Source organism: Nylanderia fulva, unplaced genomic scaffold, assembly GCF_048542155.1.
Source record: "Nylanderia fulva isolate GAGA-0341 unplaced genomic scaffold, ASM4854215v1 Scaffold585, whole genome shotgun sequence".
Classification (NCBI taxonomy): Eukaryota; Metazoa; Arthropoda; class Insecta; order Hymenoptera; family Formicidae; genus Nylanderia; species Nylanderia fulva.
The window spans coordinates 13,971-27,500 of NW_028190682.1; the positions used below are offsets into that span (position 1 = coordinate 13,971).

The following is a 13,530-nucleotide window of genomic DNA, read 5'->3' on the forward strand; positions in this document are numbered from 1 at the left end:
ACCCATGAAAACCTAGGTACGGATCACTCTTAGCACCCATCCGTGGTGTAGGATGGGTGGGCCCCCCCACCACGGCAAGGTGGTGATCCACGGGGGGGAGTAGATAGGGACAGTTATTGTGAGAGCTGTTGCCACGAAAGCAACAGACTCCGGCTACCTCGCCCCTACGGGCATACGCCACAACTGCTACCCACCGTCCCACGAAACCGCCCCGAGAACGGCAATAGAAAAATCCAGCAGCGCCTGCGGGCGTACGCAGGATGGACAGTTTAGCCGCGACGAGCGAGCCCTCCTGCTCCTCCAACCGATTTACCTCCTAGGGACCGCACTTACGCCGTTGGACACGGTATGCGTGTTAGGCTGGTACGGTCCCGCATCTCGCCCGCCGCGCCCACGGGGACCACGGGGAGGCCTGTCCATTTGTGTCCCGACCTGGACACACGCTCTAACCCTGTTGGGTGGAAGTCTTTGGAAGGGAGGGGAGGATGACTTTATTTTAGAGGAGGGACCTGCCTAATTTCGAGCTGACTTATCGGTTACGTGAGGAACCGCCCGGAGAGAGCAGTTGTCTCGAGAGGGTTACGAGGCTGCCTCCCACTACTAGAGCCCCCGACAAGCTCCAGTTAGGTACTTCCTTGAAGACGCGTTTATTATTCAGCTCTCGAATCCCTTCAGCCAAAGGGTCTCTCGACAGTAATCGACGAAGACGGCGAAAACCTCTGGATCTGACACGAGGAACTGGGCCACCTCCGGCCATCGCCACTTCTCGATTGGAACCAACTCACGCAAAGCGACTCTTTGCGCTTCAAGGCCCGTACACTCCAGCAGGAAGTGCTGGATCGTGTCCTCTCGACCATCGTAGACACATGCGGCACCGTCCACAAGCCCTAAACTAGTAAGACGTGCTCGGAAGTTTCCGTGTCCGGTGAGAACCTGCGTGACCCAGTGGTCGGTTTGGAATAATTTCATGGCCATTCTGAGCCATATTGTGTCGAAGAAGGCGAACGTGGTACGACCCTTGTTTGACGAGTTCCACATTGTCTGCCACATGTTTATCGCCTCGTCCTGGATTTGCCCTAACGCTACTTTTTTCTCGGTTCCCGCGGGTATTTCTATGTTTCCGATTTTCGCGTCTTGTCCCTTACGGACTCTATATCGCGTCGCATACTTCTCTATCAATATCTCCGCGGGCATCGCTCCGGCAACGACGCACAACGACTCGAAGGACGCGGTTCTATATGCCTTTACTACAGAAATGAGGGCTTTCCTCTGGGCGGATCTAAGGACTCGGATGTCCTGCTTGGTGCATAGGTCCCACCAACCTGCCGCGGCGTATGTAATTTTCGGTACGATCACTCCCTGATAAATTGTTCTTAGCGTCGCGTGACTCAATCCCCATTGCGCTCTCGCCAAACGCCCGAATTTCCGGAATAGTAGCTCGACGCTGCTACTTATCTTTCGGCAGTGCGTGTGCACCTCGAGTCCACCGTCGAAGTAGACCCCCAGGTATCTTACCGCGCCTTTAAACTTTATACTCGCGTTATTAATCCTAATGGTTGGTGGCCTGCTAACGAAGTCTGCGGTTTTCCTATTTCGTTTACGCTTCCTATCCGGTCGATCTCCTCCCCGGCTCCCGATTGGATTCCGTTGTACCGCTTTGTTTTTAAGGACGATGGCTTCGGTCTTTCGTTCCGAGACCTGGAGTTTCGCGAACTCGCACCATTTTGTTATTAGGTTCGCCGCGCGTTGACCTTCTACCTCTATCTCTCTACGCGAGTTTCCGCTTATTACGACGGCGAGATCATCCGCGTATGCCACGAATTCTATTTTTTCTGCTTCCAGCCGTCGCAGAAGACCGTCAAACATTAGGTTCCAGCAGACCGGACCGAGGACGGAGCCCTGCGGGCACCCCCTCGACGCCCGCTTGGAGACCTCTACCGAACCTATCGCGAGCTTTACTATTCGATTGTTGAAGTAACTTCGGATTACTTCGAATACGTTTCGCGGGCAGTCCCGGGACTTTAGCGCGTCTAAGACCAAAAGCCACCAGACGTTGTCGAACGCACCCGATGTGTCGAAAAGTAACGCGACGGCGTATCTACCCTCAGAGATCCTTACCAATCTTCGCAACTCGACTATCGCGTCCTCCGTCGATTTTCCCGCGAGAAGCCGAACTGTCGATCCGAAATTCTACCCGGCGCCAGCGACGCTCCCGTTAGGCGCTCCTTAATTAATTTTTCGAAAAGTTTACCTACCACAGAGAGGAGACAAATTGGTCTATAGGATTTCGGTTCCCTTTCGTCCTTGTCCTCTCCCTTCAGCAAGGCCCGCAACGAGCCAATCTTCCAGGCGGAGGGAAAGACGCCCCACTCTAAACACCCGTTAAACAGTTTAGTGATCTGGCCGGGGATCACTTTCAACGCTGCTTTTAATACGCTAACTTCCACGAGGTCGGTTCCCGGCGCTTTATTGTTTTTGAGAGTCTTCGCTACTCTTATCGTTTCTACCACCGTGAAATGGGAGGCGTCCGGTGTCTCAGGTGGCGTGTACGCGTTAGCCCGTAATACGCTTTGTTCCGGTGTATCGCTCGCAACTCGGTCATCGGGGACGTGTACTTTAAGAAGACAGTTGGCTGTTTCCTCTAGAGTCATGGTTGAAGATTCGCCATGCCTGAGTGTGCTGAGCACTCTTTCTACTCGGAGTTTCTCCGCTTGTTGCTTATAAACGAAGCCTCAAGATTCTAAATTTCCATGAGATGTTACGAATTCCCGCCAACTATCGATCTTTGCCCTTTTTATATTTCTGCCATACAGCCGCAAAGAAGAGCGGTACTCCGACAGTTTTTCCACGTATGAGGGCTGGCCATGTTCCTTCTGCAGGCCACGTCTCAACCTGTATAGCCTTTTCTTGAAGATTGTTAGCTCCCTAGTCCACCACGGGTTGGACTTCCTAAAATGCCTTTTTCTTGGCATTGAGGCTTTGCATGCCTTGCTAAGAACTACTGCGAGCTTTTCGGCCATTTCCTCTATTTCCTCCGCCGACCTCAACTCGAGCGCCTCCAGCATGGACCCTGAAAGATCAGCGAGAGTCCCGGAAAACCGTTCCCAGTCGGCCCGACGGGTGTCGAACCTCATGTTCGCGACACCCCCGGCGTCCCGCCCCTTCGGCACTCTGAGCCTGATGTCGATGGAGTTGTGGTCGCTGGTTGTTCAATTGTCCCGTACCTTCCATTCCCTGATGAACCGGGTCATGGAGGGCGACGCCAAGGTCACATCGATATATGATGAACCTCTTGCCGTCCAAAAGGTGGGTTTCTGGCCAGCATCGTTGACCACCTCTATACCAGATGCCCGGATGAGGTCTTCGACTTTCGCACCTCTTTCGTCCGCCTCCTGGGGACCCCACAGCGGCGATCGGGCATTGGCATCTATCGCAACTATCAATCTCTTCCCCCTCAGCGAATGAAACACCATTTCGAGGTGCCTGAGGTGCTTCTCTATTTCTTCGCAGTACTGAAAGTAGCACGAAGCCACATAGAAGGAGAAGCCAGGTGCTTGCACTTCTGCACAGACACAATGAGCTGTGCTAAGCTGCGAGATAAACAACAGCTGGAATTGAGAGTTACAGGCTGCCACCGTTGCCCACGGGAGCTGTGAACGCACGGCGGCCACTCTCATTCCTAATCCTAACCCAACTAAGGTGTGACTCGAGTCCCGCTTCCTGACGCATGGCTCCTGCAATAACAGGACGTCAAGCCGCTTTTCGACGACGAGCTGACGCATCTCTCCCGTGACTTTTGCCGAACGTCTCATGTTCAGCTGCAGGACTCTCACTCCCGTGGTCGCCAGTGAGAAATTTTCAGACGAAGTAGGAGTAAAAGGGGAGCTTGCCGCGCTTTGTTGCGGCCCGGCTCGATCCGGTTTATTATGGGTGTGGGGTTGGGGTTTTGGGGAGTTCGCGGAGCTAATTTCATCGTTGTTTACGGCGGCGCAAGTCGCGGAGCTATTCGCGGAGCTAATCGCGGTGCTAATCCTAATTCTGTTTTCGCGATTTTTCCTTGCTTCGACGCTCGGTCCCAGCCGACTATCGGACGCCGGCGTGGGCCCGCCCACGGTCGCGTCGCATCTAGCTAGCACAACTCGGACGGCACGAAGGCCGCTACCACTAAGTGCTTCCTGGGCTGCTGCCCTACCCGGCAGGAAGCATTTTATCAGGCGGGCACTTCTCCTAACCAAAGGTTTTATCATTTCCATTTATATTCCCACGAGTACGGTGGAAAGGAGGGTCAAGCGACGCAGAGCCACCTACTACGCCACCAAGCCTAAATACACCGGGAGGGCGGCAGATATCCCGGGCGGACCGTTAGCGACCGCGATCTTACCGTCCACGCGGCCATTCATGCCCTCGGCACGGTACCTAACACCTTAACATTAAGACGAGCGCCATTGTTAGGAAACGCCTACCTATTCATCGGCATTCCACCCGAGGCAGACGAACGAACGAGACAAAGTAAAACGAAACGAAACGACCGGAGCGACGACGAGGATACCGATGATGATGTTCCTGAAAGAAAAGAAGCCGCCCTTTGGCCCCCGCGCCTCCGGGCCAGAAACCGGGAGGCGCGGGGCCCATCAGGCGCAGACAGAGACCCCTGCTCCCCCGCCATCGAACCGCAGCATGAGGAAGGCGAGCGGACATGTGATGGGTCTCCGGGAAGGCGGAACTTGGTGTAGGTAGGACAGGGATTGGAATAGATAGGTACGAGAAACGCACCCGTACCACCCCCAGCACTCCAGTCCTCGGATGAGGAGAAAGTTTCGCTGTGCGAGCGACACCGAGTGCGCTCCTCCAACGCATCCATGTGCGCGTGCTACTTGTGAGCCATTTGGTCAGTGACGCCGACTTGTCGTAGCAATGCAGTGTGTAAGCCTGAGGGTGGAAGTCCTGAAAATGATAATGATAAGCTCCCTTCATTCGCCGCGGCGTGTTGCTTTAGAATCTTGGAGAGTTTTTGGGGTTCCCGGCACTACTCGGGAGACCTTTAACGCTTGTGGACACTCGCTGGCCATGATGTGGCTGGAGGTCCCGCCCATTCCTTTCAATCCCTTGCTTTGTTGTCCCCAGGGCCGCACCCATTTGCATTTTACGTTTTCTGTCAGTCTCAACACGCATCGCGGCAGCCCCCGACAGCGACGCCGAAGCGCACCCCAGGGGGGGGGCCGAGTCCCCACGCGGCGTGCCGCTTTGCAATCCTGCATTGGGTTCAACTGGGTCCTTAAGGCGTGTTGCCTTTAGCCTTTTTTGAAACCCACCGCGTGGCCAGCCCCGTGAATTGCACCGGAGTGCACCCCAGGGGCCAAGTCGCCACGCGGCGTGTTGCTTTTCAATCTTGCGTTGGGTTCAACTGGGTCCTTAAGGCGTGTTGCCTTTAGCCCTTTTTGGAACCCACCGCGTGGCCAGCCTCGTGAGTTGCACCGGAGTGCACCTCAGGGGCCGAATCGCCACGCGGCGTGTTGCTTTTCAATCTTGCGTTGGGTTCAACTGGGTCCTTAAGGCGTGTTGCCTTTAGCCCTTTTTGAAACCCACCGCGTGGCCAGCCCCGTGAGTTGCACCGGAGCGCACCCCAAGGGCCGAGTCGCCACGTACTGCTTTTCCGGATGTTTTGCTGACTTCCAACGCGTACTGCCTGACTTCCTTCCGTCCTCAAGGTCCGGGCCCATAGCCCGTGGGACCGGGTCCATTTTGCCCTCAGTCTGGGTGACTGCCCCTTTGGACAACTCCCGGCGAACCTCCCCGCGTGCCGCATGCCGCAGAGAGAAACACCGAGTGTTCTTAGATTGTTCCACTGCATGTCCGATCCATCGAGCCGGTTTCCAGCCACAAACGTATGCGGCGTCCCGTTAAGGACACGCTTGCGACCTTCGCCCCGACATTCGACAGACCCGGCATGCGCGCCTGGGAACAATCCGTATTTTCGAGGCACCCAGAGTTTGTAAGGGGAAGCGGCGAGCTCCGGGCCGAACACTCTGGGGCCAAGTCTTAGGACACCAGTTTTTAGGCTATCGGTTTGTTTACCGATTTTGCGTTTTCATTTCCTAGATTATTTGTCCAGAGTTCGTGCTGGTCAATCTAGTCATTTGCAGTTTCACTTTTTGTTTTAAACTCTCCTTCGATTCTTCGGCATTCACGCCTCGGCCTTGGCTCTGTGTGCGAAACAAGCAAGAGGGAGCTACGCTACTACACACTAGGTGTGCGCGCCACATATGAGCCATTTGGTCTTGCGACTCCGACTCGTGGCAATGCTGTGCTAGTAAGTAGATAGGGACAGTGGGAATCTCGTTAATCCATTCATGCGCGTCACTAATTAGATGACGAGGCATTTGGCTATGTTTCGTCTACGGTGCGCGACGACTGCTACAAAATCACAGTCGCCAAGTCGCCACCGACAACGATATTGCAGAGCTGTTTACTGTTGGTGTTCGCAGTCAACACCCTGGAGCGTGAAGGTCGGAGCTAGCCAAAGGCAGCTCGTACTTCACCTCGACCATTCACGCAATCATTCAAACTCGCGCGATTGATGCGGAGGCCCCCAACTCTACGCGCCATCCATCATGCACCACCAAGATGAGGCCACGTTCCGCCTTCCTTCGTTATAACGCGATGTCATTGCGTTAAAACGTTTCCAGTTCAGCCATGAGCCCCACAAAACTCGAGTCGTCAACGTTCGGAGCTGGGCGGACGTTAAACCCAGCTCTCGCAACTCAGACTCGCTTCGCGAGCTCAAGACACCTCGCCACAAAATTGTAATGGCGGTAAAACGAACATTATTTCGAGGTACTCCTTTGCGCTCCGCCACAGCGGCTGCCAGATCATTACATGATCGGTACTTCTCCACCTTACGCTCGTGGGACATCTCCAACGCGGTTTCTCTAGACACTACTTGCGCGTCTACGACCACTGCCTCACCACCCTTAGCGATGGTCAGGTCGAGCCGCCTCCGGCCGGCAGACGTCGAATACGCTTGTTCCGCATCGACGCGCCATCCCTTCTGCTGTAAATAGCCACCAACTTGACGGCATAGGTCGTCATGACGCAGGATTCTCCCTCCGTGCGTTCTGAAGCAGCAGCGTTGCACGCAGTGAGCCGGCGTCTCGGTTTCGGGACAACCGGCACGACAGCGATTATCGCGCCCATCACGACCTCGGGAGCATCTCGCTCTAGACGGTATGCAGTTAGCCCGTATGTGGTGATAGTGCACGTAGTCGGCACCTGGGATGGCATCGGCGCCAGCCGATACCCAGTAGGAGCTCAGGTTGGAGGCCGCAACCTCTCTGAGTCCACTCCCATCGCACGACTCGCGCAACCAGGCCGCACACTGCTGTCTGAGCTCAGCGGTTGTAGTCACTCTATGGCCCCGCACTCGCATCTGGTTTTCACACCAGACAAGCTGCCTAGCCACATACGTGGTTTCGGCAGCCGCGCATGCTGCGGGCAGAGTACTCCGACACAACCGCTGCAGTCGGTTATGCTTCAGAATTGGGATCAAAGTTCTCAATAGAGGCATTCCAAGCCCGCCACTCTGTATCGGCGCATGCAGGTATCCAGCAGGAACATCATGGGGAAAACGCAGCCATCGTCGCACCGCAGTGCGTACGATGATATCCTTACCCTTGAGGGTTTTGGCCGAGACCGTACCCACTGTCCATCGGTGATAATACCGTGGAAGGAGACAGTCACGCAACAACCTCAGCCGCTGTTGCGGCTTAAGAGGTGCCCTCGTGAGTTGCTCGATGGCCTGAGCTAAGGGTGGATCGCTTGCGAGTTCCCTAGCACCTGTGTACTCGCAGCCCTAGATACGTCCAGACATCGACCAGGGATCTTTGCGGTATCATCGCTCCCCCCACGGTGAAATAAGGTGTGGTGTCCACCTTCACCTTCTTGTCTCTGCCGGACGCCACCATGGACAGCACTCCGGTCTTTCTCGCGTTGATCTCGAGCCCATTTCGCATAAAGGCGTCATAAAGCCGTGTCAAGTTCTCCTGCAGCCCATCTCTGGTAGAGGCCAGGAGCACAATGTCGTCTGCGTAGCCCAGTGCATTGATAAGCCGGCCACCCAACCGATAGCCAACGTTCTCCGAGAGAATTCCTAGTGCTCTCTCTACGACCAGATTGAACAGCAGGGGCGACAACGGATCACCCTGTCTCACGCCACGGCCGATCTTGATGGCCGACACTTCCTTAGCGCTGACCCCCTGCAACTCGGTCAGCGCATTCGAATAGACAGCCCTTACGTACTCTCTAAACTCCCGAGGGAGCCCCAGCTCATCGAGAGTCGTATGAATAGCAGCGTGCGCAACCGTATCGAAAGCTTTCGACAGATCGACGCACGCCACATGCAGAGAACGACAGCGCCTCCGGGCGTCCCAAAGCACGGATGAAAGGACTGTGACGGGAGTAACTATGACTCTCTCGGTCCTCAAAGCAACACGCCGCGATGGTACTTAGAGAGAGTCGTGGTTGGTTCGTGATGCGCCAACGAAGTCCTCTAGTAAGGACCTTCAGCCTCTCACGTCCAAGTTGTACCTCCACCTCCTCTGTGGTGCTCCCGGAAACGGCCTACTTTGGAAGTTTAGACTCGGTAGGTGTCGACTAAGCGAGTGTACAGCGAAGTGCGCCCCTAAGGGCTTCGGCCCATGCGCCTACGGTCATGGTGAGTTGTGGGGCCAAGAAAGACCGGGGTTTCTTGGGGGGCTCTCGGTTGTCAATCCGTTTGCCCCCCTACACGCAGTAAATTATGAATAAAGCTAAGAATGATTCTGATGTCCCGGGTTCTCGGATGGCCCGGGGTCTGCGTGCGAGTGCTCGCTTGAGTGAGCGCGCGAGAGGTGCGGAGGACCCTGACGGGGTCGCAGCTGGTCCGTCGCGAATCACTATAAGGACCAGCCAGGCTGAAGTGGACAGCCTAGAGGAGGAGATGGTCAGCTGTGAGCATTGTTCGGCGAGATTCCAAAACATGCGTGGTCTTGGTGTCCACAAAGTACGTGCACAACCACTACAAGCCAACAGTGCTATCAATGTTGACCGCGTAAAGGCCAGATGGTCAGTGGAAAAAACTATATTCATGGCACGCGCTGAGGCTGAAGGCATCTTAGCCGGGGAACCTTTCATTAACCAGTATCTGGAGACAAGGTTCCCCAATAGGAGTCTCGAAGCCATCAAGGGTAAACGGCGACAGGAGCCTTACCGAGTGATGGTTAGAGACTTCTGCCAAGAGATCTAATCGCGTCGCGCGATTGTGATCGATGAGGGCGATAGGGATGGTGCGGTGAATGACACGAGCCGACACCATTCCTGCGGCCATTGAGGCTAGTACTGACGATCAAAGCGCACATCAGCCTCCACCTGAACAAAGTTCTCAGAAACTGCGGGACAAGATACAATCACTCGTAGAGCAGAGTGCGGCGTTCCGTAGCTACGAGGCTGATACTCTTGCTGGCACGGCAAGAGATGCTCTGACGGCGGGGAGGGTCGACGTCTTGGCTATCGAGAGATGGCTGGGCATGATCTTCCCTCGGCCGCTACAAGTGCGCCCTCCGCAACGCGTTTCGGCAAAGAAGCACTGTCCTCCAGTTAAACGAGAGAGCAAGGAGCAGAAGAGAAAGAGGGAGTACTGCAATTGTGCAATCCCTCTACAGAAAGAACAAGAAGTCCTGTTTGTCGCGTATCCTCGAGGGCGACTCGGTGCGCGAGAGGCCGTCTGCTGTCGAATTCCTTAACTGCTGGCGCCCCATTATGGAGGCCTCCAGCGGTGCGGATGGAGACATGACGGACTTGCGTGAGTCGTTTGGGGAAGCGGCACAGGCTGCGAGTGCTGGCCGGAACCGTACGTCGGGCCCGAGAGGGATTCACCTCGAAGGTCTCGGCGATGGCGCTGCCTACGGATCCAGTTCCTGTGGCGGATAAGACCTTGCTCTGGGATCCTATAACACCTGCAGAGGTGAACAGGATTTCCGTAAGGACTGGCACTGCGCCCGGATTGGACCAGATTACGCCGAAGATGTGGAACGCTGTTCCTGCGATTCTTCGTGCGCTTCTGTTCAATCTGCTGCTCCTGGCAGAGACGATCCCCTCATCAATCGCCACAACCAGAACGGTATTCCTTGAGAAGGGGGGTATGTCCGATCGGCCAGGTCCGACGGAAGTACCGACCTCTCAGCATAGGATCCGTTATAATAAGACACTTCCACAAGATATTGGCAAAGAGATTGGCAGCCCTCGACATCTTCGACAGGCGCCAAAAGGGGTTCCGGCCGGTGGACGGGGTATGTGAGAACGTCCCAGAGAACGTTTACCCGCGCTTGCTTGAATTTCTTCACGTTGACATTCAGAGCACTGGGCAGAAATGACATTGCGTCAACACCCGCGAGGGCCATCGCAATGCTTTGTTTTAATTAGACAGTCGGATTCCCCTAGTCCGTGCCAGTTCTGAGCTGAGCGTTGAATGGCGGCCGAAGAGGACGACCACGACGGCTCGCGCCGCCACGGAAGCCTCGCAGCAAGGAAGATCCGCGGGAGGCCAAGGCACGGGACCGAGCTCGGATCCCGGGACCGGCGCGAGAACGCCGACCGTTCACCTCGCCCAGGCCCGGCACGTCAGCCAGACCCGCTTCCCGACCAAGCCCGACACGCCCCGCTCCTCAGAGCCAATCCTTATTCCGAAGTTACGGATCCAATTTGCCGACTTCCCTTACCTACATTATTCTATCGACTAGAGGCTCTTTACCTTGGAGACCTGCTGCGGATATGGGTACGAACCGGCGCGACACCTCCACGTGGCCCTCTCCTGGATTTTCAAGGTCCGAGGGAAAGATCCGGACACCGCCGCAACTGCGGTGCTCTTCGCGTTCCAAACCCTATCTCCCTGCTAGAGGTTTCCAGGGAACTCGAACGCTTATACAGAAAAGAAAACTCTTCCCGGATCTCCCGACGGCGTCTCCAGGTCATTTTGGGTTACCCCGACGAACACTCTTACGAGGGCCCGAATTGTATGCGGTTCCGCTGCCGGGTTCCGGAATAGGAACCGGATTCCCTTTCGCCCGACGGGCGTGTGTCTTTCGTATAATATTTATTATTATTTCTCGACACTCGAGTATATTGTACGCCGTCATTGACATAGGATTTCTCCTAGGGCTTAGGATCGACTGACTCGTGTGCAACGGCTGTTCACACGAAACCCTTCTCCACGTCAGTCCTCCAGGGCCTCGCTGGAGTATTTGCTACTACCACCAAGATCTGCACCGACGGCGGCTCCAGGCAGGCTCGCGCCCAGACCCTTCTGCGCTCACCGTCGCGACCCTCCTACTCGTCAGGGCTTCGTGACGACGCGAGAGAAGACTAACGCCCGCTCCCGGTTGCCGCCCCACTTGCCGCTGACGGCAGAGTATAGGCTCGACGCTTCAGCGCCATCCATTTTCAGGGCTAGTTGCTTCGGCAGGTGAGTTGTTACACACTCCTTAGCGGATTCCGACTTCCATGGCCACCGTCCTGCTGTCTTAAGCAACCAACGCCTTTCATGGTGTCCCATGAGCGTCGAGTTGGGCGCCTTAACTCTGCGTTTGGTTCATCCCACAGCGCCAGTTCTGCTTACCAAAAATGGCCCACTTGGCACTCTGATCCGAAGATGCTCGTGGCTTCATAATTCAAGAAAGCCAGAGATCTCACCCATTTAAAGTTTGAGAATAGGTTGAGGTCGTTTCGGCCCCAAGGCCTCTAATCATTCGCTTTACCAGATGAGACTCGCGCGCGTTCCGTGCGGAACGGCCGAGTGCCAGCTATCCTGAGGGAAACTTCGGAGGGAACCAGCTACTAGATGGTTCGATTAGTCTTTCGCCCCTATACCCAGTTCCGACGATCGATTTGCACGTCAGAATCGCTACGGACCTCCATCAGGGTTTCCCCTGACTTCGTCCTGACCAGGCATAGTTCACCATCTTTTGGGTCCCAACGTGTACGCTCTGGGTGCGCCTCTTCTCGCGATGAGAACGAGACGCCCCGGGAGTGCGAGGCCGCATCGCGACGCGGCCCATCCTCCCTAGGTCGACGGCCAGGGCCGACCTTCACTTTCATTACGCCTTTAGGTCTCGCGACAAGTCCCAATGACTCGCGTACATGTTAGACTCCTTGGTCCGTGTTTCAAGACGGGTCCTAAGAGTACCCAAAGCAGTAGCGTCGCCGACCGGTATCGGTCTCCCGCGAGACCGCGGGAGACGTTCGCAGGCCTGTCGAAGGTGTACCGTACTGTAACCAACAGCGGGCCAGGACCGGGGACGGCGCGAAGTCCGTAACCTCCGAGTACCGTGGCGCGCGCTTGCGACGGTCTCGACGCACCGTGAATAGTGCGGCCTGATACCTTGCGCGTACCGCCGAGCAGCCGGCCGGGCGACCGAGGGTTTGTCGCGTGCCGTTTTACCGGCGACGCGACAGACACCGCACCCGGGCCGTAGACCGACACCCAGCGGGTCGCGACGTTCTACTTGGGGAGAAGTGCACGACGACGAGCGCCGGACATCGGCGCACGGTAGCGTGCCCGCGCGCGAGCCGCAAGGACTCCGCGGGACATCGCCGACCGACGCGAAGCCAGCGCCGCTGACGATGAATCTCCCCGTTCGATCTTTTGGGTTTCTTAGGTTTACCCCTGAACGGTTTCACGTACTCTTGAACTCTCTCTTCAAAGTTCTTTTCAACTTTCCCTCACGGTACTTGTTCGCTATCGGTCTCGTGGTCGTATTTAGCCTTAGATGGAGTTTACCACCCACTTAGAGCTGCACTCTCAAGCAACCCGACTCTAAGGAGAGATCCTCCCGAGGCGCGCACCGGTCGCTACGGGCCTGGCACCCTCTACGGGTAAGTGGCCCCATTCAAGATGGACTTGGACGCGACGCGGCACCTCGGGATAAGCGGATCCTCCCAAACACCACATTTCCCTGCGGCGGAACCGCGGGATTCGGTGCTGGGCTCTTTCCTGTTCGCTCGCCGCTACTAAGGAAATCCTGGTTAGTTTCTTTTCCTCCGCTTAATAATATGCTTAAATTCAGCGGGTAATCTCGCCTGCTCTGAGGTCGTCGCATAGTGAGTTTTCGTAGCCGTTTGCCTCCTCCGCGTCGCTCATCGTCGTCTCTCCTCTATAATATATATTATAAGAGGGAGAGAGAGAGAGCGTCGAACGAGAGAGCAGCAGCGGCAGCACACGAAATACGCGAGAAGGCAAATCGCCGGGGCGCTAACCGCACACACACTCGTTGGTGGTAATGGAGACGATATATCGCGGGGTTCGAGATTCTCGGCTCTCCCTTCTCTTTTATATACGAAATTCGGGCGGAATCGATTCGACGAGTACACGACGCGGCGCGCCGGTCCCCTTTTTTCGCTTTACGAAAATTTCGTGGACTCGGACACGCGGTCGGCTCGCGATTCAAAACCCTTCTCCGTAAAGAGGTAAAGGATTACGAATGCTCTCTCCGCCGGACGACG

The 13,530-nt window shown here is 55.9% G+C and overlaps 1 pseudogene; it reads right to left on the reverse strand.

Moving 5' to 3' along the window:
- Window positions 1-10,766: 10,766 nt before the first annotated feature.
- LOC146720923 (large subunit ribosomal RNA) lies at window positions 10,767-13,098 on the reverse strand (annotated as a pseudogene).
- Window positions 13,099-13,530: the final 432 nt, after the last annotated feature.